Genomic DNA, 26,901 nt, shown 5'->3' with positions numbered 1-26,901 from the left:
CGCTTCTTGGACCACCTTAAGGAGACTTGGGGAATCGAGGACAATTTGGAGGCAGCCGGTCACAAACTCCGCCGCCTCTTCCAAGGAGACAGACCCATGTCTCAGTACATAGCCGAGTTCCGAGTGCTGGCCCACAACACCGGCTGGAACGATGTTGCCCTCAGAGGACAATTTCGGGAGGGTCTCAACATTGAAATGCTGGAGGAAATCTCCAAGGTGGATCCTCCCCAAACGCTTGAAGCACTCATCGATCAATGTTTACGGGCTGAAGTCATGATTGCCAACAGGAAACAGTGGGTACGAGGCCAGAGCGGTAGAGCTGGGGTAAAACCCCCCGCTCCCGCCAGCGTTCAGCCGCGTCCAGTGTGGAGACCCCCACCACCATCCCCATACCCCAGAGGGAGCGAGGAGGTGCCGATGCAGTTGGGCAATGTGCGTCCCAGATTAGATGCCGCCGAGAAGGCCCGCCGCCAACGCCTAAATCTCTGTTGGTATTGCGGAAATGGGGGCCACTTCGCCAGAGAGTGCCCAGCCAAAGGGAAGCCCGCCGCCCGTCTTGTGGCGGCGTCCTCCACGGAGACGAAGGCGTCTGAGGCGGCTGGCACACAGCCGGCGGGGGAAGCCAACGACCGGGCGTAGAGAGGCTCGCCAACCCGGTCAAGAAACCCATTCAAGAGCCGCCAACCGGGGTCCTGTTCCTTCTAGTGGTCACCTTATGGTCAGCAAAAAAGGGACCCGTCATGATCCACGCCATGATAGACTCAGGAGCTACCAACAATTTCATTGATAGAGAGTATGCCGACTCTCTGGGATTACAATATCATGACTTCAAGAATGCCCGTGTGGTGCAAGCCATCAATGGCCGCCCTCTCAAGACGGGCCCCGTAAGCCAGTGGTCGGAACCCACCAGGATGTGGATAAGGGAACATATGGAAGAGATTTCCTTCTTTGTTACCGAGGTTCCCCATTTCCCTGTGATTTTGGGGATTCCATGGCTGACACTTCACGACCCAAGCATCTCCTGGTCCAACAGAGAACTGCAGTTTGCTTCAAGGTACTGCCAAAACCATTGCCTCGTAGCCAAGGTCTGCCATGCCACAGACACCGAGCCCATTATCACCTTGCCAAAGAAGTACTCCGAGTATTGGGATGTATTCAATGAAAAAGAAGCCGAAAAATTACCCCCACATAGACCTTATGACTGTGCCATTGACTTGGTGGAGGGGGCCCCGATCCCGCGAGGGCATCTCTACTCCCTGACTGAACCAGAGCAAGAAGCTCTCAGGGAATTCATAGAGACAAACCTTCGCAAGGGATTCATCAGACCCTCTCAATCCCCAGCCGCCTCCCCAGTGATGTTTGTGAAGAAGAAGTCAGGGGAATTACGCTTGGTGGTGGACTACAGAGCATTGAACAATATCACTAAGCGGAACAGCTATCCCCTGCCCTTAATCTCGGATCTACTAGACCGACTTCGAGGAGCCAAGGTCTACACCAAGCTGGACCTACGGGGGGCTTATAATCTAGTTCGCATCAGAGAAGGGGACGAGTGGAAGACCGCCTTCCAGACTAAATTCGGATTATTCGAGTCCCGAGTTATGAATTATGGTTTATGCGGAGCTCCCGCAACGTTCCAGCATTTTGTCAATGACATTTTTCAGGACTATCTAGATCGGTTCTTGATCATCTACCTGGACGATTTTTTGGTGTTTTCTAGATCACAATCAGAACATGAGAACCACGTTAAAATGGTGTTACAACGATTGCGGGATCATGGACTTTATGCCAAGCTGGAAAAATGCGCTTTTGATCTACAAGAGGTAGATTTCCTGGGGTACCGCATCTCGCCTCTAGGGCTCTCCATGGACCCGACAAAAGTTTCAGCAGTATTGGAATGGCGGGCGCCAACCAACAAGAAAGAGGTGCAGCGATTCTTGGGGTTCGCGAACTATTACCGCAAGTTCATTCCAGATTTTGCCCGCTGGTCTGACCCAATCACCAGCTGCATCCGTGGGAAACAGCCCTTCCGCTGGACTGATCAAGCAGAGAAAGGGTTCCAGCAACTAAAGAAATTATTCACATCCCAGCCAATCCTTCAGCATCCAGATCCTGAAACCCTTTTTGTGGTGCAAGCGGACGCCTCTGATGTGGCAATTGGGGCTGTGCTCCTACAACCGGTGGGAGATCACCTCCATCCTTGTGCCTATTATTCTCGTCAACTAACCGCACCAGAGAGGAACTATACCATTTGGGAAAAAGAACTATTAGCCATAAAGGCAGCTTTTGAAACTTGGAGACATTGGCTAGAAGGGGCCAAATTTCCCATTGAAGTCCACACTGATCATCGGAATCTAGAACATCTAAGAACTGCCCGCAAGCTAAATCAGAGGCAGCAACGTTGGGCTTTATTCTTTGAACGTTTCAACTTCCAGATTCATTATGTGACCCCAGCCCAAACCAAGCAAGCAGACGCCCTGTCACGTAAACCGGAATACGCTGCAGGACGCAAAGAGACCTTTGAATCCCAACTACTACAACCCGAGAACTTTGCCACGCTCACAGTGGGGAACACCAAATCCACTCCCATTGATTCAACTCCCTCTACTCCAGGACCCATCTGTGCTCAAGAAATCAGGGCTAGTCAGCAAGCAGATGCCTGGGCGCAGGACCAACTTCGTCAAGGTCTGCATTTTCCCTTTTCGCTTAAAGATGGACTGCTTTGCTATAGAAATCATGCTTATATCCCACCCGGACCGGGCAGGGAAAAAGCACTTCGTCTGTGTCATGACTGCAAACCAGCAGGGCATTTCGGACTATTTAAAACCATGCATCTGATCCTAAGAGATTTCTGGTGGCCCAAGATCCGCAAAGATGTGGAAAAATATGTCAACACCTGCCCAGTATGCCAGCGCTCCAAGATAAGAAGGGAGAAGCCCTCAGGGCTTCTACACCCCCTTCCTACCCCATCTCGCCCATGGGAAATAATTTCTGCGGATTTTATCACTGACTTACCACCTTCCTGTGGATTCACCACGATCCTAGTGGTGGTGGACCTTTTCACCAAGTTAGCCCATTTCATTCCCTGTGAAGGCCTTCCCACGGCCAAAGAGACTGCAGATTTATTCCTCCAACATGTTTTCAGACTACATGGATTGCCCAAGAGTTTGGTCACAGACCGTGGATCCCAATTCACCTCTCGTTTCTGGAAGGCACTACAAAAACTATTGGGCATAGACTCTCGTTTATCTTCAGCTCATCATCCCCAAACGGATGGGCAAACGGAGCGCACCAATGCCACTTTGGAACAGTACCTTCGCTGTTATGTAAACTACCAACAGGACAATTGGGCTTCTCTGTTACCACTGTCGGAGTTTGCCTACAACAATGGAGTCCAGGCTTCTACAAAAGAAACGCCGTTCTTTGCAAACTACGGCTTCCATCCGCGTTTCTTTCCCCCTGTCATTGAAACTTCAGAAGTTCCCGCAGCAGAAGATTGGCTGCAGGAACTCACAGCGGTGCAACAACTTTTGCTCCAGCAACTGGAACAAGCCAAGGAGGACTATAAACGTCACGCGGACAAACATCGCCAGCCGGGCCCCGAAATCAAGGTAGGAGATCGGGTTTTTCTGTCCACTCGCTTTTTGCCCTCCCATCGCCCTTGCCGGAAGTTAGATGCCCGTTTCATTGGCCCCTATCCAGTGGTGGCGCAATTAAACCCCGTGACTTTCAAACTCCAACTTCCGCGTTCAATGCGCATTCACCCAGTGTTTCACCGCTCCCTGCTCCTTCCGGCGGATGGTGTGCGGCCAGATGTAGACCGGCCGGCCCCCGTCCCTATTTTGGTGGATGGGGAGGACGAGTTCGAGGTTCAGGACATTTTGGATTCTCGCTTTCACCGCCGCCGCCTGCAATATCTCATTGACTGGGTGGGTTTTGGCCCTGAGGAACGCTCTTGGGAAGACGCCTCCACAGTCCATGCTCCTGATCTAACCCGTCGCTTTCATCAGACCTATCCCGCCAAGCCACGACCTCGCGCCTCGGGGAGAGAGTCCCAGTTTGGGAGGGGGCTTGAGGAGGGGGATAGTGTGATGACCCATGGGCCTTGTAGTCCTGCTCATGACATTGTGATGCCTGATGAAGAAGAAAACTTGGGTTTTTTACCTTCCCAGTCAGAACTGGATTCTTCCCAGACAGATTCTTCCCAGCCAGATCTGGGAACCTTGCACCTGCAAGAGGGTTATGTTCCAGAAGTATGTCAAACAAACACTGAGGCTACATCTCCTGTGTTTTCTCGCCATGAGTTTTGTAAACAACAGAGAGGTTTGGAAGCGGCCTCGCGCAGGAGTGCTAGAATAATTGCTAAGAATTTAGCCAATTAAGCCTGCTTTCCATGAGAATCTTTAAGGAGTCAAACATCTGGTCTCAGAGATTAGCTTTCGTTTCTGGTTCCCAGAGAACTGCTCTCGGCGGGAAAGTTAGACTCTATATAGGTGTTTTACCCGCGGAGTAACTTTGCGGAGTCAATTCGTCAGCCTCCGGAGCGAGTTGTGTCTGGACAGCGCGCTCCGATCCAAGCCTCGTTCCTGTTCAAGCCTTGTTCTTGTTTTCAAGCCTTCGCTCCTGTTTCCCAGCCTTGTTTACCTACGGACCTTGCCTCGCCTTTCAGGACTAAACCTTGCCTTGTTTCACGGATTTTACCAAGTAATTCCACGGATCTTGTTCTTGTTCCTTGTTACCTTGTGCCACGATTCAAGCCTTGTTTTCAAGTATCAAGTTAATTCCTAGCCTTGCTCAAGTTCATGGACTAAAGGACCTTGTCATCTCCCCTCACTTTGCCTGGCAAAGTGAGTGTTTCGGTTATTGGATTACAACTTTGGACCTTAATATTTCATATTGGACATTGTTTCTTTGGACTAATTTTGACCTTTCCTGAAAGGTCTGCTTTTGGACTAACTTTTACATTTGCTTTTATTAACTTTATATATTTCCTTAATAAAGATATTAGATAGAATCTGGCCTCTGCGTATGGTTATTGGTGCTCTGTAGCCTGGGTCGTGACAGTTCCCTATCCGTCAAGGGTTGTTGGAGGTCATGGTGTCCCTTCCTATGATGTTTCCCCACTGTCTCCCACTTCGTTTTTGCCTCCTCCAGCTTTCTTGTATGAGGAGTCGGGTCTACACCTGACTCCCCTGGGCTCAGTTTCTCTGCACTGTGGGCACGCTACTGGCACGGAGCCCCATGGAGCCACGCAGGAAGTAGCCTCGCATCATATGATGGGCTTCAGGGGACCCAGTGGTGGCAGTGTGCCAGCAGAGCAGAGAAACAGGGAGAAGATGCTTGTAGGCCTCAATGTGATGAGGTCCAAAGATTGTCCTCACTGCTGACGTACAGTACTTGTTAATTGTTACTGAAGCCAATCTGGAGTAGGTGTGTTTCCTTTTAGCTTTATGGGTTGCTTATAGAAATTAAATATCAAATCTGCAAGTGGAGCCTTCAGTTGTTTGAGCAGTTGTATTTTAACTACAAAGAAAAGAATGGCAAATTCTATGCAACTTAGTTTGTGCTCTGTACACAGCATTGTATCCATTTTTGATTGCTGTCACAAAAGATTATGTAGCACATGGATTAATTTGAAAGAAGTCAGGGTGAAACCAAGTTCAGCATAATATGTAAGCATCCAGTACATATTCTCTTCAAATACTTGTCCTAAAAGAGATGCTCCTGCATTTCTTAAGAGTAGAGAGGGCTAATAACAACGTTTTGTTGTTATTGTTAACTGTTGATTCTTTAAGCACATTTGTAGGATGCCAATTTTGTTCATTGTATTAAAAAATTCCTGGTCGCCACAGTTCACTAAATATTGATTCAGGTGATGGTGTGCTACATGGTGAAGGCTACATGGGAGGATATATGGATCAACAGATCCATCTGATTCTTCCATACATTCCCCACAGCATTTAATCTGCTTGTTGTATAAACAGATATTATTCTTATTAAAGGTATGCTGTTGGAGCCTAATGGAATAAAATCAGTGTTAATGGCAGTTGTTGGCACTGTTATCCATGTTGATGGGTGACTTTTAGAAACCCACTTCCTACCGTGTATTGAGAGTAATTAATTTAATGAATAAGACTCTAATGAGGGCATGTCAGCACATAACTGAAATCAGTGGATGCAGTTCTATGTGTGTGTCTTTAATCAATAGTACTTTGAAGTTAAGAGCTATAAAAACTGCAGATGTAAAGGCACAGAGCTGAATTCAATATTAGTTCCATCTTGAGTAAATTATTTCACAATTATGTTTTGTTATTCAACACTAATACAAATCCTGTTGATTTGAATGACTTGAAATGTCTTGAAATAGGTTGAAATTTGGAATTTGTCCATAGCATCAGAGGGAATGTCTACATGAAACTACAATTGATCCTCCACTTTCACTGATTTTACATTTGTGGGTTTTATTATTCACAAGTCTGTAACCTATTGCCTCCCAAACTTGGTAAGCAAGAGGGCTGTTCAGAAGGCATGTATGCCATGAATCTCTGTTCTGTCCAGTATCTTCTTTCCTTCCCCGGGTGAAACAGATTTATGGTGCAAAGATAAGAGGAACTGTCCCCACACTTCTTCATTTACCCTGCACAGATCTTGCTCTTCTTCCTGTTCTTGCATTACACAAATCTTTGTTTGACCCAGGCAAAGGAAGTGGAGTCCCAGAGGAACAGACTCGTGGCAACCTGGAAAAAGAGAATTACCTGGTTCTATCAGATAACAAATGGTGCATGCAGGGCTGGTTCCTCCTCTTCATCCTGTTTTCTGACCCTGACTCTCTGTTCTGCTGTAGCAAAGGAAGAGGACTCCTGAAGGGAAAGAGACTTGCAGCACACAGGAAGAAGAGAAGGAGTCTGGTCTGCAGGTTCTTGTTCCTCCTCATCTTCCAGTTCGCATTATGTTACGGATCCCCTCTTTTATGGAGGAGGAGGAAAAGGACCCAGGCTCTGCAGGATAAGTGAAAAGGAGGATTGGTTGCTCCTCACCAGTCCCCACAGACTGCAGAAATGTTGACCCATTCCCCACCACCATGACTGGACCTATTCATATTTTTCACTTTTGTGAGGGAACTGTGCCCCTAACCCCCATACAATTGGAGAGGTGAGTGTAGTAGGAAATCTCTTTAAATGTGTGTGTGTGTAGGGGGGTTACTTTGAATGAGATAAACTAAATGTAAACCAGTGGACAAGCTCTTTAAATCCCACCAAAAATTAACTCAGAAATTATGCAAGAACTTCCATTAAAATCTATTGTGTGGAAGTCAAGAGCACTTGAACTCCACTTGTATCACATGCTTTCACTTCCTTGCTCTTATATTCCTCTAGCTTTCTTAAAGCAGAAAAATACTGAAAAAGTGAATTCTATTGGCCAGTGGAGACTTCCCTGTATGTTGGTGCTGCACAGTTGTTCCATTTCAGTCAGTGTTGTGGTATCACTTACATGATTAAAAAAATAATTTTGAGATAAGTTGTAAGATGCTGTTTGGGTACTTGAAATATGATGCTAGAGACATAAGTGAGTTGTTCATCATGCAGTGTAGCCCCACCCTATGTGGGTGGAATTGTATTTGAGAGATATGATGGAAGCTGTCGTAATGGTAATACACCTCCAAAAGACAAGCCTACCTGTGTATCCATGTGGGTGTGTGGAGTTGTGTGCAGATAAAGCATGGTTCTAAAACAGGAATAGGGAACATGTCATTCTCCCAGTGTCATTAGAATGAAACTCCCAGAAGCATAAGCCAGCATAGCCAGTAATGAGGAATAAGAACTGAAGTCCTACAACATCTGGAGGGCCCCTAATAGAATACCTGTCCTTTTGGGACAAAGCCAAAGGAGCAAACCTACAAGGTGACTAAAACTGATGAGGAGGTTGCTTTTTGTGCAGGTGTATAGTGTGATGATGGAAAATGTGTACACTTCTCATGAACCCGTTGGTCACTTACTAGTTCAGAAAGCAAATATAGCTGCTGCTGCTCCACATAGTTTATTATTATATTTCCCTTGCTGGGGTCTGTTACTTCCTATTAATACATCCATGCAAATAGATGGTACTATCAACTCACCCCAACACCCATTAACCTCCACATGTCTACCTTGTTCGACACAACTATATATACAGCATATCACTGGCACCCTGTTCATTCTGCTCAGAAACAGAAAGGGAGAGCAATTAAGAGTGTCATGCAGCTGAACTTTAAAAAGCATCTCTCTGTACCTTACACACAAATGCTAGCTCAAGTGATTATAGCTGTTTTTGCTGATTGTCGGCATTTCTGATGTAGAAATCAGCTAGCATTGGGAATAGTTTTACCCATGTGAGAAAACCCAGGTTCAGCAGAGTGCTATGAAGAAAGGAGATGAGGGACAGAATATCTGATTATGTCTCAGGTATATATTCAAGTACTATTAGGGACATAAGTCTAATATAGTTTAGATTAACAAGACATAGATGGCATTAAACCTCAAGTATTTTTGAGATGTGATCATGTGGAAATGTACCTTTTTGTTCATCCTAAGCTCTTTCCAGATCTAGGGAGGGAATGAGCTGGATTGCAGTTTTGTTATATTGCTAGGATAATATTCTGTCTGAAATCCCAGAAAAAGATGAAAAATGTGGCATACTTTTTGTTACTTCTTCTGAGAGCAGCTACAGTGCAGAAAAAGCACAGCCCCAGAGGGACAGAGGGTGTCACTGTCAAGTCCAGTTGAATGCTAGTCCATCTGCTTCTTAGCACTCTAATTCAGAGCTCTGTGTTTTTGACAAGTTACTGGACAAGGACAGCACAGGCTGGAAGACAAGGTAGAAACTTGGGTCTGAATTGAGTATCCAGCCCTTTCCCTCCAAAATATATCACTTTTGATTTTCCAGAATGAGACTCATAAATGAAAGTTTGCTGAACTGATGAGATCGGAGCTTGGAAAAGTTATATTTTCAAAAGCCGAGAAGAAACTTGCTGGGAAGGGAGATGCAGTGTCCAAGTTTAAAATCCAGAATTTTGTTACCATGGTGGCTTGCCAGAAATGCCTTTGGGAAGCCCACAAGCAGGATCAGAATGCATCTGCAACCCCTCAGTCATACTTCCGAGCACATGCTAGACAGATGCATACTGCTTCTGACACAGTGCAGAATGTATAGCCACTCTGACAAGTAGCCATTGATGGCCCCAACTTCTATGAAATTACATAATCCTTTTTAAATCCAACCGAGTTGTCAGACATCACTACATCTTTTGGTAGCAATTTCCAAGGTTTTAATTAGGCAATATGTGAAGAGGTTTGAGAGAAGTACTCCCTATCTCACCAGTGCCTTGATTAGTTTCCCTGGCATTTTCAGAATTTAAGGAGGATTTTTTTTTTAAAAAAAGGTTCCACACAAACCCACAAGGGACCCTCTGCGTTTTTGGTTTTTTTTAATCCAATGGAGCTGGAAAACTGTGAAGATAAGGTTACCAGAAGTTCAAGTTCTGGAAAGGAGAAACAATAGTCATATCTTTATCAAATGTGACATAGGGAAAGAAAAGGCTCAGATGATGATATAAAACCATTCGATGTCAAATCTTCTTAGCTGATACTGAGTTACATATATTTATTACATTAGGTCTACCTTCTTTATTCCTGTAACCGAGGGAACACTTGTTGGCCTAATTTGAATGGGATCTGAAAAGTTAGGGAGAACAGGACCATCCAGAGCAGAGCCTAAAATCTTTTATGTCACACAAAGCATTGTTCTGAAAACACATACCAGGTATTTAGGAAGTCATTTTCTTAACAGGATGGAGAAAAAGTGAAAGATCTCAAAAGAGGTCACCATCTAGAGAGAGAGAAAGAAAAAGCACAGTGTAAAACCCATTGTTTGTGTGAATAATTGTGTTCTTTAAAATGTCATATTTAACACATTCTGTAAAAATAGAACTGATAGGAAAGACTATGAATGCAATCAGATAGGTTAGAGCTGTCAATAGTCACAGCACAATAAAAGACAGCTACTTCCTTCAAGAGGGGAAGCTCAGAGACAATGAATGCCATATCTGTGAATTCTGCTTCTATTATTAAAACAGCAAGATGAGTCTTGGAGCTCCTCAGAGTTCCTCATACTGAATGAAGAAAGTAGCTTTCCTCCAAATGGCCATTGCTCTGCAGAAGTTTTCCTGAACCCTCTCTGAGGATAAATTATACGAATCCTGCAGAGGTGCTACAAGCTATCTTCTCAAACGAGTGGAAGAAGTCTCACAATTCTGCAAAGTTCCAAAGGCATAATGGAAATAATGAAATTCATGGGTGTGACAACAAGAAAAGGGGAGAGGAGACATGTCATTGCTTGACTAGAGAAAAATAGGTAACCCAAAGAAAAGCTTGGCATCTTAAATTAAATGGAAAACAACAAAAGCAGCAACAACAATGTGGGTCACTTGCTGCATGTTTCAGTGAATCCCCCCCTTCTGCTCCTTTCACCAGAAAATGAACTCCGGGCATTTTCAATACTGTTTTGTCCCAATTTTCTAGTAGGAACAAGCTTTTCATAAAGGAAAGAGAGAAAATATTAATCTGGAAAAAGTTGGATGCAGAATCTTGAAAGATGCTTAGTGACAGCTCTCCCTTAATCTTCTCTACCAATGTTTCATGTGTATCCCTTCAGCACATAAACAGTTCCAGCTAGCTCTGGCCTGATCTGACTTCTAAGGAGATACGGTATTGCTTTCCTCCACCCTAGTGGCTGGAAATGGCGTTTCATTCCATACTATCCTAATTGCATTGGGGAAATGGTTGATTAAATTAATGCCAGCAACTAAGTAAGTTGCAATAGTAACAAGGAATTAGCTTTAAGAAGCTCCTAGTGACTAAACGGTAAGTCCTCCATAAGGATGATTTAATGAGTTTAGATGAGAACAACCCGACGGGTTATAGCACCCCTGTGTAGTTTTATAATCAGGCAAGACCATTAGGCAGACTTAATACTGTCAAAAAATACTAGATGGACATCTGTGGAGACTGAGGGCTGTTCTTTTTAACCTCAGAACACATTTCTCTTGTCAAGCTGCAGCAGAAGTTTCCATGTTGTTTCTGTGCCAAATGTCTGTTTCCCAGTGCTTATGTTTCTCCGTTTTCAACTTTGTCCTGTTCAGCAGTGAATCCTGCTGTGGCCCAAAGAAGTTGGAGTGTTGTTTCACTGAAGCAGGGAAGGGAATTTTAGGACTGTCAGATATTGAGGGAAGGCAGCTCCCAGTAGCCCCAGTGAATACAGCACATTGTAAGATCTTGACAATCCTGTTTTTGACATGTGATTAGCTCATGTCAGTAACAGCATCAGACCTACATATTGATTAAAACAAAATTCACACACACAGTATAGCAATGGGTTAAGGTTGGAGATGGCATCTGAAAAAATATAGCAGCATGTCTATATGTCATCTGGCTTGAATCACTTTGGACAAACTAAGTCAAGAAAGCCCAAATACGGTCCTGTCAATTAGCCATTTAAGCAATTACCATTCACATATTTGGTGACAGTAAATTAATCTATTTTGTTCCCTTTTTAAACAACTGATCAGGAGCATTTCGATGGATCAGCATTAACTTTAGCAGCAGAAACAAAAATCTTGTGTTCATTTTCTTCTTCCCTTTTTCTTTCTGTTCAAATCAAGTGTCTTTAAGTGATGAGTCAGTAAAATGTTGTTTGGTAGTTCCTAGGGAATAGCTGAAGCTGTCCCTCTTCCCTGTGCCTGCTTTCTTCTTTTGTAAAGAATCTATCCTTCAGAATCCTTCGTTACCATGGTAATCATTTTAGACCGTGTGTGCCTTTTAGTGATTTTTTTTTAAAAAAAGAAATAACTCAGAAGTTCTGGATGCAGAGTGGGCAGAATCATTTGGGTCGCCAGGGGCTTTCTGACTGATCATCCCTGTTCATCTCTTTGCCTCATGGAAGAGGCCAATTTTGTTAGTGTTAAAGGGATAAGAGTGAAATCCTCTTTGGGACTTTCTCTTCTTTGTTGAGGAGTCTTAGGAGGAAGGGAAGAGGTGGGGCTGTGTGACAAAGATGGTTCAGTCTGCCTAGTTCAGTCATTCTCATTTAGGTACACCGTCAGATGGGAAATTAAACATAGATTTCTGTGGAATTCATAAACACTCAGGTATAACTATATTACATGTTCCCTATTCTGGTCTTCTAAGCCAATAAAAGTAACAGGACAGCACTCACAAACTTAGGCTGCCATTTTCTTAGAAACCCCCAAGACCCAAGTGGCATCTCAGCTAACTTCAAACCATTAAGGAGGAAATTTTTAACATAACAACAGATTTCTTGTTCTTCAAGAAAAGAGTGCAGCCACAGCACTTAGAGTTGTAGAAGCCACAACCCCCTTTGTGACATAATTCAGCCCTAACCCTCTGTTGCCCCAGCTTAAGGCATTTTTAGGAGAAGTGGGCAATAGTGTCAGAGGGGCCAGAGTCAAGGCCATCTCTTGCTCTAGAGAAGGCCAGTTTGGCAGCTCCCAAGCTGCTCCCTGAAGACTGGTTAAATCAATTGCAACATATTAAATGAAGAAATGTTTAGACCCTCTGTTATAAGGTGATGATGACCACTTCTCTTCATGCCCAAATGTTAAGCTCTGTGGGGGGTGTCAGACTTTTAAAATGTTGTATATAATAAAGCAACTGATTGGGTCTGTTTTTTTAGATAAAGAAGGCTAGACATAATAAGAATAACAAAAACCCATTTCCTGTCCTATCATTGCCCATCTGTATCCAGTACCAAAGTATATAATTATGTTTCTTAATAGAATTGGAAGGAGATAATGGATGGGGGTTTAATAGTTTACGCTTGATCCATATCCCTGGATCCAAGGCTACCCCTACTATTGGGCAACTTGAGACAACCACCTGTGGCACCAGAATTGGGAGGGTATCATAAAGAGGCAAATAAATGTTATTTGGTTCCAGGGTTCCCAGAGATACCAAAATCCATGGATCCTCAAATCCCATTACATGCAATGGTGTAATAAATAAAACTGCAAAAACAATATTTGCTCTTTGAATTATTTTTAATTTGGAATATTTTCAAGTCATGGTTAGTTGAATCAGTTTTGTATTACTGTTGGGGGCAACAGCAGTTACTTATTGCATTTTCTGCTGCATGCTGGGGGGGGGGGGGCGTTCTACCCTGTACCTTCACATGCGTGGCTGCCATTTGCTACGCCATCTCAATTAGCAAAATGTTTGATGTCAACCCTACCTAGGACTACTAGTACAAATTACAAGTAAATTTTTGGGTTAATAGAAGCACCCTACTGTAATGCTCTGTGTATATGTTGCTAGTGTAGAAATGTATGTATACGTCAGCTTCAAAATGTCAAATTAGTTCTGCATCCTTAGAACCAACTATGTTAATGATGTTAGAACCTATCATTTGTTACTGTGGCATTTTCTATTTTGCTGTTAGAGTAAATCTGTAGGATGCCTTCTTCACACTAACAGGCCACAATCCATTGAGAGCAATGATGTGCTAACAGCTGAACCAGAGTGTGAATTCCGATATATAACTCAGCCACTGTTCCCTGCTCTGTGCTTCCTTCCCAACCTAACTTGCACTGGAGTTTTTATGTAGCTGCCAATTTGTAATTTTCCCTGGACATAAAATAAATGGGATAAAATTAGACATAAAGAAGACTTGGCATACTTATCTGCACTAGCAGAAAAACAATATCTGCATCAGATATTATTGAAAGTAATGCATTACTGCAGCAATTTATCTCTGGGTACTGCCAGTACAAAAAGCAGAGTTTCCTTACAAGAGTTGACTCTGTCCGTACAATGGGGAGGCAATCTTTGCAATGTCTGAGTTCTTGTTTCAAAAATTAGATTCCCGCAGTCTAATGAAGATGGCAACATTAAAGGTTTGTGAATCAAATTCAGGTATCCTTAAAGACATCTGGGCTTACATTCAACAAAAGCCAGAGGCAACAGCTTTATGGACAAGTTCTGCTATTAGTTTCAATTGAGACTAATTTAGGGACCAGAAGTGGTAGACTTAATTCTGTGTTTAATTTAATCACTTACTCTGTTGCTGCTTAATTGGGAAATCAGTAAGATCATGATGTTTTCTGCCTTTGAGAAGAGAAGAGCAAGTTTGATCCTACTGTTTTTTGTGGTTCCAACTCCTCTAATCTTGTCAACTAATCTAGAGTTACTTTGGTTTAATGGACACCAGGAGCAGCGGTACATGATGCCCCACTGCTGCAGGAAGGACAAACACCAGGTGACCATGCCCCCCCCCCACACACACACACTTATAGTTTGTGTCTACCAGAATAAGGCAATGGGGTCTCTGGAGAGCTTTGGAAGCTGCAGAAAAATCTACCCAAGGTCTTTCCTTAGAGTGAGGCATTATGGAAAAAGTGGCCATGGAGACAATCAACAAGGACATCCTAACTGCTATTATTATTATTATTATTATTATTATTATTATTATTATTATTATTATTATTATCTGCATTTCTATACCACTTTTCTCACCCCTGGGGGACTCAAAACGGTTTACAACATAATAAATGGCAAAATTCAATGCCTTACATATATATATAAAAATATATCACATATTTAAATAACATACAACTGTAGATTAAAACAATTAAAACTTTAAAAACATCAAACATAGACATATGTATGAAACATATTACAGCAATTAACATAGGTCCCTTCTCTACCCCCACCACCATCCGCCATCTCCCTCTCCATAGTTTTAACCTATCTTTATATACCCTCCCTGCTCCCCCAACTGCTATGCTGGATGGGGATTATTATTAATGCTAGTATTAGTATTTATACCCCACTTTTTCTCTACCAAGGAGACTCAAACTGGCTAACAATGAAAACTGTAACAATAAGAACCAATCCACTGCAGAGAACCTTGCAGCCTCAAAGAATCCTCATGTGGGTGATTTTGAGGAGGGCTGGTGCTGCCATTTAGTGAAGTGAGACATCCACTTTGAGTGGCAGATGCTGAGAAGAACACAAACACCCTTTTGAGCCCACCACCATTTCCCTCTACAATAGCTTTACCTCTTACCCTAACCAACTGGCCACATATGATGTAGATAATTGCATCCAGTAAGAGCCACCTACCAGTCTAGTCAAGTTTTAGAGAGAGAATGGTAGAACAGTTTTCACCTCCTTTCCCTCTGGCAGTATACTGTCTTGGGTCTACCTTGGCTTCTATTCTCACTGATACATTTCATGAAGTTATGTATTAAAACCAGCTTCTTACCTAAGCAATGGAAGAAGATCTGTTATTCTGCTGATGATATGGGAAACCCAAATTTTTAAAAATTTAATTCAGGTTGGAAAAGTCAAGAATGTTTCATTCTTGCCTTGCTTTTGAGGTGAGCATTTTCCAAACTCCAAGGTTTTTTTTGTCCCCATTCAACAGACTTCACCAACACCTTTAATTTGAATCTCCAGTCTCTTCATCACTTTTTAACTCATTCACCAGTTTTTTAAAGCAGTGCAATTCAGTCTAATCCTGTTGGCTTGTATTTTGCTTGCTGTTGTTGCTTCATCATAACTTTTATAATTTTTAAGCAATCTTGAATGATGCGGATACATTGAAGGGATTATAGTCCAAAGCCTGCTTCATGCAAGAGCTCCTTAATATCTTCTCTGAAGGATCTATACAGGAATTACAGTTGAGTCTCAATTATCCAAGCTAAACGGGCCGGCAGAAGCTTGGATAAGCGAATATCTTGAATAATAAGGAGGGATTAAGGAAAAGCCTACTAAACATCAAATTAGGCTATGATTTTACAAATGAAGCACCAAAACAACAAATTTGACAGAAAAAAGTAGTTCAATACACAGTAATGTTACGTTGTAATTACTGTATTTACGAATTTAGCACCAAAATATCACAATATATTGAAAACATTGACTACAAAAATGGCTTGGATAATCCAGAGGCTTGGATAAGCGAGCCTTGGATAAGTGAGACTCTAATGTACCAAACATTTGTCAAGCATTGTTTTCTCCAAAAAGGAGAATGAGGAAATATGTGGACCCATCAAGCTCCACATGTTAGTGGATTAAGTCTTTGAGGGGGTGGAAATGCTCATGCACATGAACATTCAACAGGAAACATTCTCTCTCTTTCACACACATACACACACACATATGCACTTTAAGTATCCTTTTATTTTCTTCCCAAAGAAGCCCACAGTAGCACAATGGATTAAACCCTTGTGCCGGCAGGACTGCTGACCGAAAGATCAGTGCTTCAAATCTGGGGAGCAGGGTGAGCTCCTGTCTGTCAGCTCCAGCTTCCCATGTGTGGGCATGAGAGAAGCCTCCCACAGGATGGTAAAACATCCCGGGTGGGGGGGGCTGGGCAACGTCTTTGCAGATGGCCAGTTCTCTCACACCAGAAGCGACTTACAATTTCTCAAATCGCTCCTGGTACGAAAAAAATTATTTCCCTCAAAACCGAAAGTCAAGGTAGTTGGCAACATGAAAAAATAGAAGTAAATCACATGTAAATAAAGACATTCAAAAAGTTAAGATTAAAAGAGTAAAATAGTTATATATTTATTTACAACATTTATACCCTGCCCTTCTCATCCGAGGGGACTCAGAGTGGCTAATATAGACATTAGGCTGTTTATAGAGTTAAAACGGTTTAGAAATAATCTTAAAACACACATAGTACACATGTAGTAAAAGTAGTACAGCATACTTTTTTAAAAAAAATTCCATTCACATATAAAATAATCCATTCCTGTTCCCAACCAACAGATCGCAGGGAGGGAACCAGCAGAGTCTCCCTGGGGAGGAGAGGGTTCCAGAGTCTGGAAGCAGCCCCAGAAAAAGCCCTCTTTCACATTCCCACCAATCAAAACCTGTGAAGAAAGTGGGATTGAGAGAAGTCTTAGATCTTGGGAAGATTGTGAAGCTGCGTGGAATTATATTGCAGGCAAATAATAACAAACAAAAATTTGCAGTATGGAGTATGCCTATTTGGAATGCCAGACAATCTTAAAGACTATTCTACTCTAACAGTGAATGTATAGCATTCATACCTAGAAAATGTGTCCAGTCCTCATTGTGCTGTTTGGGAAGTGTTCTTCCCCTCGGGATTAATCTTATCTTTCTAAATTGTATTTTTTGCTAACCTGGAGGTTTTCTCCAAGCCTTTTATGTGCAAAAAAGATCCTAATTGAAGAATCAGTTCACTGTTAGTATATGTGACGACGCAGGAAACAAAACAGCATATGAACTGGTGGATTATTCTCAAGGGGGAAAAAAATCTATGGTTACTTTATCCTTGTTTACACATGTACCTCGGCTCTGAATGTAGCCTGATAATAAGCTATTTCCAGAAAGAAAATCTTGAAAGTTAAGAGTTCAGAGTGGTGTTGATAGGATACTGCATTCCTCTGTTATGTGGCTGACATTCATCTCACAGATGCAAAGAATAATGATGGTGTTTCATTCTTTAGCTCCAACTGTCCTCAAATTTTCATAAGCCTTTTCATTTGCTGCTTTTTAAAATGACATGGTATTTTCTCCTCCTGTGGTATTTCAGGATCATTTTCTTACCTTTTTCTATTATCCTCACTTGCTATCAGCTTCTTTCTTGGAATCTGCTCCCCACTTTTTCTTTCCATCCTCTCAGAGTTTCATCTGACCTTTTTTTTTACCTTTACAGGCTCATACAAAATGTGTTGAAGCATCTTTATTATCTGGTCTGTGTTCTTTCAGTGATGACAAGTCAAGGGTTTCATTCAGAGACATCCTGTCAAACCATGTTTTAAAATGCCTGTCTATAATTTAGTGTAGGGGGAATGTGTAACTCCCGTCAGCCCTAGGCAGTAAAGCCAATACAGAGGAATTGCTAGGGCAGCCAGCAGCCTCTAGAAGTCTGAATTTTAATACATCATGGATTGAGATCAGGCAGAGACCCAGAATCAAAAATAGTAGCCTGAAACTGGTTTATAAGTCATGATTTGGGAGTAACAGTCATTGGCATGATTGGCATGAAGGGGCAAAACGTCAGTTTTCCCCTGACGTTAAGTCCAGTCGTGACCGACTCTGGGAGATGGTGCTCAACTCCATTTCTAAGCTGAAGAGCCAGCGTTGTCCGTAGACACCTCCAAGGTCATGTGGCCGGCATGGCTGCATGGAGCGCTGTTACCTTCCCACCAGAGCAGTACCTATTGATCTACTCACATTTGCATGTTTTCGAACTGCTAGGTTGGCAGGAGCTGGGGCTAACAGCGGGCACTCATTCCACTCCCGGGATTTGAACCTGGGACCTTTTGGTCCGCAAGTTCAGCAGCTCAGCGCTTTAATGCAATAGCAGAGATCATTTCTGCAGATCTCAAATGACTGAGCAAATAAAAATATTTTCACTTGAGTGAAAAAGGTAGAATTTACTGAAATAAAAAATAAAATGCTAATTCGGACTATTGTTCTGTAAATCCCCAGGTCCATTATGGCCACTGGACATGCTAGCTGGATTGTAGTGGGATTTGTAATCCAAAATCAGTTTTTCCAGGCTCTGGAATAAGGACAATGCATCAATACAAATACAAATACAAAAAAGAATTGGTATACAATAAAACAAAGGACTGTTTCATTCATAGTAAAAAGAATATTTTTCAGTGTGTTGTTGAAGACTTTCATGGCCGGGATCACAGGGTTGTTGTATGTATTCTGGGCTGTATGGCCATGCTCTAGAAGTATTCTCTCCTGAAGTTTTGCCCACATCTATGGCAGGCATCCTCAGAGGTTGTGAGGCATGGAGAAAATACAGTTTTCCGCTCAAAAGAGGAATTGACTCCTCTTCTCATAAACAACCATTCTTCTTTTCTGGGAAGTAATAGACTCCAAATACACAAATTGACTCCTCCTCTTATATATAATAATTGTTCTTATTTCTTTACTATGCATAGTAGACTCCACAACCACAACCAGTTTCAACTCAAGAGAGTCTTCATCAGGTGGATTGTAGCCTATTCTTTAAGTTGTTTTTCTGGGTTTTTTTATATGGATCCTATAGCAAACATATATATTGGCTAACGGTTATTTACAATACACATAGTTACAGGAGACACAGGCATGTAGCTGGGGGGGGGGGGGCTTGAGGGGCTTCAGCCCCTCCCCCCTCGAAATTCTCAGGGTGGTCCGTGAGAAGGCCTTACATTTATTATTTAAATGTTATCTTTATTCATATCATGATCTGATCACCATGCACATTATATCCCATATGCATGGGGGTATTGGGATAATGATACAAAAGATTTGCTAGGGTAGATCCTCCCTCCCTCAGACTCAGCCCCCCCCCCCCCCAACCAAAATCCCAGCCCCCCTCCCCCGAATCAAAATCCTGGCTACATGAGACATACAAGATACATAACAAAGATAATGTAAAAGTTATACTCACAGAAAGATCTATTTCTTAACATGCATACTCTGCAAGCATTTTGATTCCGATGTGAGTATGAAGCTGAGTAAGTAATCTCACTGTTGATATGGGAAGCATATTGGTCAGGTGGTTGCAAAGTAATGTAGTTGCTGTTACTCATGAATCACATTTAAAGGAAGACCTTCCATTTTTACAAGAAAAAGTCATAAGAGTTGGTATTGTTCGACCCTTTCGGATGTTCTGTTTGGAGCGTGAAAATCCAAAAGGATTCACGTTGTAGGAGCTTCATCACCACTGAAAAATATTCTTTTTACTGTGAATGAAATAGTTCTTTGTTTTTTTGTAAAGCAATGCTTTTTTGTATTTGTATTCATATTGATGCATTGAACTAAATATAGGTTTAATGACATTAAAAACAATTTCTTTATTACTATAACAGTGGATACTTGTCTTTGTAGTTCCAGGGAACCCATTTTCTTTTCTGAAATAAGGACGTCAAACCTTCTCCTCAATGAGCTTCCCTGCTATAAAGCTATGATACCTTTATATGCTACCATCAAAAAGGCTATTTCTCCATTCACTAGCTATCTCTCACCCAGAGTGATTAAAATAAGATCTCCCAATCATTATCCTAATTCTTGGGTTCAGGAGAAGGCATACTTTCAAGAGCAATTAACCCCAGATAAAAAGACAGGCTGTTTGACCAAGTGCTAATTGAACAGTGAAAATTGTACTTCAAGTCTGACAAGATGACTTCAATCTGGTCCTGATTCTGGTTGGCTGGTCACCTAATTGGTCCTAATTGAAAAATCAGTTCACTGTTATGCAAATCTGTGCCACTTTGTTTGTCAATATGTTAATATTGACAAACGGGGGGGGGGCACAATTTGCATAAAATATGCATGTTCTAATTTTTATGTGCACAAGTTTAGAAATAATTGCTATAATAGAAATATTATTATTATTATTATTATTATTATTATTATTATGTTTATGTCCCGCTTTTTCTCTCCTCAAGGAGAATCAAAGTGGCTAACATTAAAAGCATTTCCATACAATTTAAAATATACAAATATTAAAACATAATTAAACATTATTAGTATTAAAAACAATTCAGTTAAATCCATAAAAACATATTCAAAACTGAAAACCACAGCAGCTCCTGACATGATCTTACAAACCTCCTCCTTTCAAAGCCTGCCTGAATAAAAAGGTTTTAGCCTGCTGCCAGAGGGACAGCAGGGAGGGGACCATTCTGGCTTCCCTGGGCAAGGAGTCCCAAAGTCGCGAAGCAGCCACTGTGAAGGAAGGCCTTCTCTTGAGCTGGGCTTTAGCACAGCTGTTAAATCACCAGCAGTACTAAAATCTACCAACCAAAAGGTGGCCACTTCGAAGACCGGTCGGGTTGAGCACCCTACTGTCAAGCCCAGCTCATTGTTTACTTAAATAGTTCAAAAACAGCTTAAGGCTGTAAGTAGAGAAATTAGGTTCCGCTAAATAAAAGAAAAAGACTAGAAATGCTTGTAACCAAAAGGAAAGAGGTAGTCCTGATGGCTCTTCGTCATAGATAAAGGAGCAATAACCCCCCCCCCCCCCCCGTGGCTGAATCCGAGCACAACCTCAAAGCCATCGAAGCTGGACTTTGACACAACGTACCTCCTTTCTCTCTATCCTGTCCTGTCTGTCCAAACTGCATTGAATGTTTGCCATGAATGTGTACTGTCATCCACCCTGAGTCCCCTTGGGGAGATAGGATGGAATATAAATAAAGTTGTATTATTACAGTAGAGTCTCACTTATCCAAGCCTCGCTTATCCAAGTTTCTGGATTATCTAAGCCATTTTTGTAGTCAATGTTTTCAATATATCATGATATTTTGGTGCTAAATTCGTAAATACAGTAATTACAACATAACATTACTGTGTATTGAACTGCTTTTTCTGTCAAATTTGTTGTATAACATGATGTTTTGGTGCTGCATTTGTAAAAGCATAACCTAATTTGATGTTTAATAGGCTTTTCCTTAATCCCTCCTTATTATCCAAGATACTCGCTTATCCAAGGTTCTGCCGGCCCGTTTAGCTTGGATAAGTGAGACTCTACTGTATTGTTGTTGTTGTTGTTGTTGTTGTTGTTGTTGTTGTTGTTGTTGTCTCCCCACCAACCAAGCTTGAGATGGAGGTGGGACTGAGAGAAGAGTCTCTCCTGAAGATCTTGGTGCCCGGGCAAGTTTGTACAAAGAGATCCGGTCACCCAAATAGACTGGACCTGAGCTGTCTAGACAGACAGAACATGAAGGGGCGGCAGCACAATGTAATGGTTTGAATGTTATATGAGGATTCTGGAAGAACAGGGTTCAAACCCTCACTTTAGCCAAAGAAACTCACTAGGTGACTTTGGTTAAGTCATACCCTTTCAACCTCAGAGGAAGGCAATGATGAACCTCCTCTAAAGAAATCTTGTCAAGAAAGTTTTATGATAGTGTAACTTGGTTTGCTTTAGAGCTGCCATAAGTCAGAAGCATCTTGAAACAAACAACACATCACTCTGTATTGAAAAAGACAGTGACTAGGGACATCATCACATTATAGAAATTCCCTGTTCTACCGCACTTCACCAACACAGCTGGCAGAGAGCCCACCGGATCTCATCACATGACACACACCTACTTTCAGAGAGGCTCCATGCTGGCTGTGTCAGTGAAGTGTGGTAGGAGGGGGGAAATCTGAACACAGGAGACAACCTGTGTTCAGATTGAGAATCATGGGGACAATGCAGGAGCACATCAGAAAGGTACACTTTCCGAGGTGTGATGGGCAGATGGGCGATGCGGGGCGCCAGGTGCTAGATTAGCCCCACTGCCCCACAATTTGCCCTGCCGCCCTACAGGTCCACTCATTGTCCCCCACATCAAGGACCTCAATGTGATGAGGTCCTAGGTGATAAGTATGCCTGTCTGCTTAGTCTGATGTTCTGACACTGAAAACGGTTAATGGATTATCTCAAGACCGCTGCTCTCCCTTTTTTCTTTACGTATTCTTTACCTTCAAAATGGACTTGGAAAAGACCTCTAATAGGCCTTCAAACAGATGACAGTCTTCCCCTTTATCGGTTATTTGGTGCAATCTAGTCCTGGATCCCCACGTCCTTGGTTCATCTCCCTCAGTAGCTAGTAACTTGTGTCAGAAATGTGTTATATTTCTGTACACGGCTGGGTCTGACTAATCTTTTATTTATTTATCTGCTGTCTCCGCACCACAGATTTCATGTTCTTTCTGATTTTGACAAAACTAAATTTGTCTTCCTTAGTTTGTTTCTTTAGGTCAATCTTCCCCGATCCAAAGACCATATTGGTTGGGTAGGGTGGGAACTAGTAATTCAATGCATCTGGAGGGGACTACTATATTTGAAAAAGCTGCTGGATGCCACACATACAATAAAAATGAATAAATTTCCTTTGAGAATAACTTGGTGAATGGGTTTCACTTGCAGCCAAGATAGAGGTTTTCACCATGTTTTCAGATCAAGGAGTTTTTCCCCCTAAATCCAGGTAGGAATTGCGTTTTTTCACAATCTGTCATTGCCTTGTTGTATGAATCTTCTCAAGCTGCCTGTCATGTGAACTTCTTTCTGGAGGATATTTGTGTCCTTTGTTCATGGCCCATTGCTTGGCAGGCAATCTGCATGGCATTAACTGATGGGCTAGAGGGTAAATGCGTTTGCCTCATAGTGATACATCTTGCCATGCCTTTCTAAGATTTTATATAAATTTCCATTATTTTAATGCTTTATCTGTAGCTTGCAACATGAATTGTATTGATTTACAGCTTTTGAAGTTTTGGAGACTCGTGATTGGTGACTTGTGGTTGCCAGGGAAGCGCTTCATATGAACACTTTATGGTTTTCTACATTATAGAAAGGTATTTTTCTATTTTGTAGAGTTGACAATTCTATCATCCCTCCACATTCTCTGGGTTACAGGGACAGGATCTACCCCCCCCCCAAAAAAGAACATAATTTTTATTTTATTTTTAATTTTAAAACCTGAGAGAACATCTCCTGTTCACTGTCAACTATTGTGATTTTAGCTGGGATGGAATGTGCTGGAAAAGCAGAAGAGGAAGGGGTTACCTCTCCTCCTCTTTTCCTTTCCCCTCATTGGTGCTCCATCACTATGGCTGATGCCACTGCATATTATGATGAACAGGTAGGACCTGTGTCACAGTTGGAGACCACTGCAACATAGAGGGCAGTGGGTACCTTCTGCTGCCTACGCAGCAGCTAGAGGATTCCCTGTGGGATCCATGTCTGGAGCCACTCTGGCATCAGCCCCAGGTTATGAGTTTTTATAGATCTGCCCTAGGTCTTTCAGTATAACTATGGTCCACTTCCACTGGAAATAGACCCTAGAATCCCATTGGAGGGCTAATATATTCCTACAGAGGTGTTTGTATAAATAATATGGTCCTCAGGGATGCTTGGGGAAAGTTGACCATAGAGTCTACTAGAAATTCCTAGGGGAAATATTATTAATCAAACCCGTTAATAATCAAATTTGCAAATGTCAATGCCATAAATATGGAAGGATGACTATAATGCTCAGCAAAAATTAATGAAGAAAATGTGAAGACTGCTTTTGTTGTTTGTTATTGTGTGCCTTCCAATTGTTTCTGACCTATAGTGACTCTTTCACAAGAGTTTATTGGCAAATTTTACTGCTGTTTTGAACCTGCTGGAACCTTGCAGGCAGGCCTGTAGCGAGGGGGGGGGGGGTTAGGGGTTCAACCCCCCCCCCCCCCCGAAATTTTTCAGGTTATAAAAAAAACCTGGCTTACTCATGAATTTTAACTGGTTAACCAAATCCCCATGCTAAGTCTATGAGACACAAAACATTAAGAGTCCCTCCAGGCACTATTTCAAGCAGATATTGACAGGTTTGTAGCGGGGAGGGGTGTATGCTAGGGGTTAACCCCCCCCCCCAAAATTTTCAAAACCCCTCCCGAATTTTTTTTCTGGCTACGGCCCTGCTTGCAGGATATGTTTGTATGATGAAGGGGAGGGGGAAAATGTATTTAGAAAAATGTACCCTTCCCAGTTCACATTGCAATAGCATTGTTACTGCAGCTAACACTTGCTTGTTGTGTATATGAAAGGGGAATCATCATGGATTGGGGTAGAATGGGAAATTAAATCTTCCTTCCACATAGTTCTGATCCAGTCAGAACTTCATGAAGCTACTTTTTCATGTTAAAATGTCATTAGATCTCATGATAGCTCTGAGACAAGGTGGTGTTTGGAGGAGAAGTTGGAGCTCATGTACAAGGTGGTGTTTGGAGGAGAAGTTATGGATAAAGGCGGTGCATTAGTAGCGAAACAATTTGTATGATGGAAAGTGTTACAACCTAGCAGCTTTGCATGACTCCTTTTCCAAAGTTTATTAATGGATCCTGATTTCTGTGAAAATGTATTGACACAGTTTTCAAGTGTTTTCAACAGGTGTTGTGGTATTCTTCTATAAACATCAAATTACCAATTAAGAGTAATTTCCAAGTTTTTTAAAAAAACTTGAAACTGTAGCTAAAATAGAAATATTATTTAATTAAATCTATATAAAAATATAGAATGCATCATAGAATTTAAATTATTTTGTCTTATGGACCTACTCTTCATGATTCGCTAAATAAATAAAACATGTTTCAAACACCCATCCTATTTTTTCTGGCTATGGGCCTGTTTCCTACTTTTTTTCGTGTCAGGATCAACCGGAGTTGCTTCTGGAGTGAGAGAATTGGCTGTCTGCAAGGACATTGCCCAGGGGACGCCTGGATATTTTGATGTTTTACCATCCTTGTGGGAGGCTTCTCTCATATCCCCGCATGGAGCTGGAGCTGATAGAGGGAGCTCATCCATGCTCTCCCCAGGTGGGATTCGAACCTGGCAAATAGGGATGAGACACACACTATTCGCTGTATCATCCCGTGACCATTGTTTCTGCTTATCTCTCTGTTTTTAAAATAATGGTTTTTTAAAATAAAGTGGTTAAAATAAACATACTCATTGGAAAGAATTCTCACATAACCTTTAGTTCCAGAGCTTGAGAAAGTTACATTTTTAGACAACAGTTAGTAGAATTCCATAGCCATAGCCATGGCCATTTTTTCTTGTAAAAAATAAGGTTTTCAGCATTGGACCTGTACATCTCTCCTTAATCATTGTTATCCTTAAGATTACGCCTCAAATCTAGGCACTTTTCTAGAAATGTCCACATCTTTGGGGGTTTGTGGTTTTTAAAATCAATTTTGCAAAGGCAAATTCTATTTAAAGGCCCTCGGTTACATGTTATTGTTATTATGTGGGTTTTAATCATTTCCAACATCAGGTGAACCTATCACAGAGTTTTCTTGGCAAGATTTGTTCAGAGAGGGTTTGCCTTTGCCTTTCTCTGAAGCTGAAAGACTGTAGTTGCCCATGACCATCCAGTGAATTTCCATGCACTCTGGAATCATAATCTTAACATTCAGATCACTACACCATACTGGCTTTTTGCCATGTAAATAAAGATATTTTTTAAAGTGTGGTCATTACTTATATATTTCAATAAATACCTGAATGCCATTCCATTTGTAACTTACATCAATGCATCACTCTAACAAATGTAAGAGCTGTTAAATTTTCTATCCATTGGATCACAAGAGGGGATGTACTATCTTTGCCATAGTGAAATATCAGTCTTTTTGCAATCAAAGTCGTTTTTCACTGACCATGTGTTATGTTCCAAGGCATGGATAAATAATTTAAAAGCATATACAGGCAGTCCCCAAGTTACAAACATCCAACTTACAAATGACTCATAGTTAAGAATTGGGGTTAGACAACAGGAAATAATAATAACATAACAACAACAACAACAACAACTTTATTTCTAACCCGCCTTCTCTCCCCGAAGTGACTCAAGGCAGAAGTGAGAGAAATCAACCACTCGGAAGGGAAATTAACTCCTGAAAGAGTTATCATGAGGAAAAGGTGTCTCCACTGAAGCTTTTTCCATTCTTGTTTCCACAACAAGCAACATTTTTCCAAATCCAATTATCACAGTGAAAATGAAAGTCAAATCTTCTGAACAAAGGCACAAACACCACAGGGGTGTTAAACTTTCTCTATGCTATCAAAAGCTTTCATAAGGAGTTATGCTTTAAATGTACCAGTTCCAACTTACAAACAAATTCAACTTAAGAACAAACCCACAGAACCTATCTTGTTTGTAACTTGGGGGACTGCTTGTAGGTGTCAATGAATAACAAAGAATGTTAGAATACTAAATTATTTAATTACTAAATTTATTCATGTAATGCCAGAAATAAGGCAACTACACGGTACTTCCAAAACATATGGCTTGAAGAAGCATTAACACTATTGCACCTCCAGAAAAACCTTTATTAAAAA

At 41.7% G+C, this 26,901-nt stretch overlaps 1 protein-coding gene and 1 long non-coding RNA gene across 13 annotated transcripts in view; one reads left to right on the top strand and one right to left on the bottom strand.

Annotated features, from left to right (window-relative positions):
* Positions 1-19,577, bottom strand: part of LOC134296236 (uncharacterized) — a 56,853-nt gene extending 37,276 nt beyond the window's left edge. For both annotated transcript variants that reach the window (XR_010002853.1, XR_010002852.1), the window contains exons 1-2: positions 19,477-19,577; positions 9,793-9,861 (exon numbers count right to left, since the gene is read on the bottom strand). This is a non-coding gene — a long non-coding RNA (uncharacterized LOC134296236). The remainder of the gene's footprint in view (positions 1-9,792; positions 9,862-19,476) is intronic.
* The window catches only part of cacna1g (calcium voltage-gated channel subunit alpha1 G), a 403,744-nt gene that overhangs the window by 236,732 nt on the left and 140,111 nt on the right, over positions 1-26,901 (top strand). The gene's annotated exons all lie outside the window — the stretch shown is intronic.

This window comes from Anolis carolinensis, chromosome 2, assembly GCF_035594765.1.
Source record: "Anolis carolinensis isolate JA03-04 chromosome 2, rAnoCar3.1.pri, whole genome shotgun sequence".
NCBI classification, from domain to species: domain Eukaryota; kingdom Metazoa; phylum Chordata; class Lepidosauria; order Squamata; family Dactyloidae; genus Anolis; species Anolis carolinensis.
Note: the sequence above shows the minus strand (reverse complement) of the source record. Positions and strands in the feature narration are given on the sequence as shown.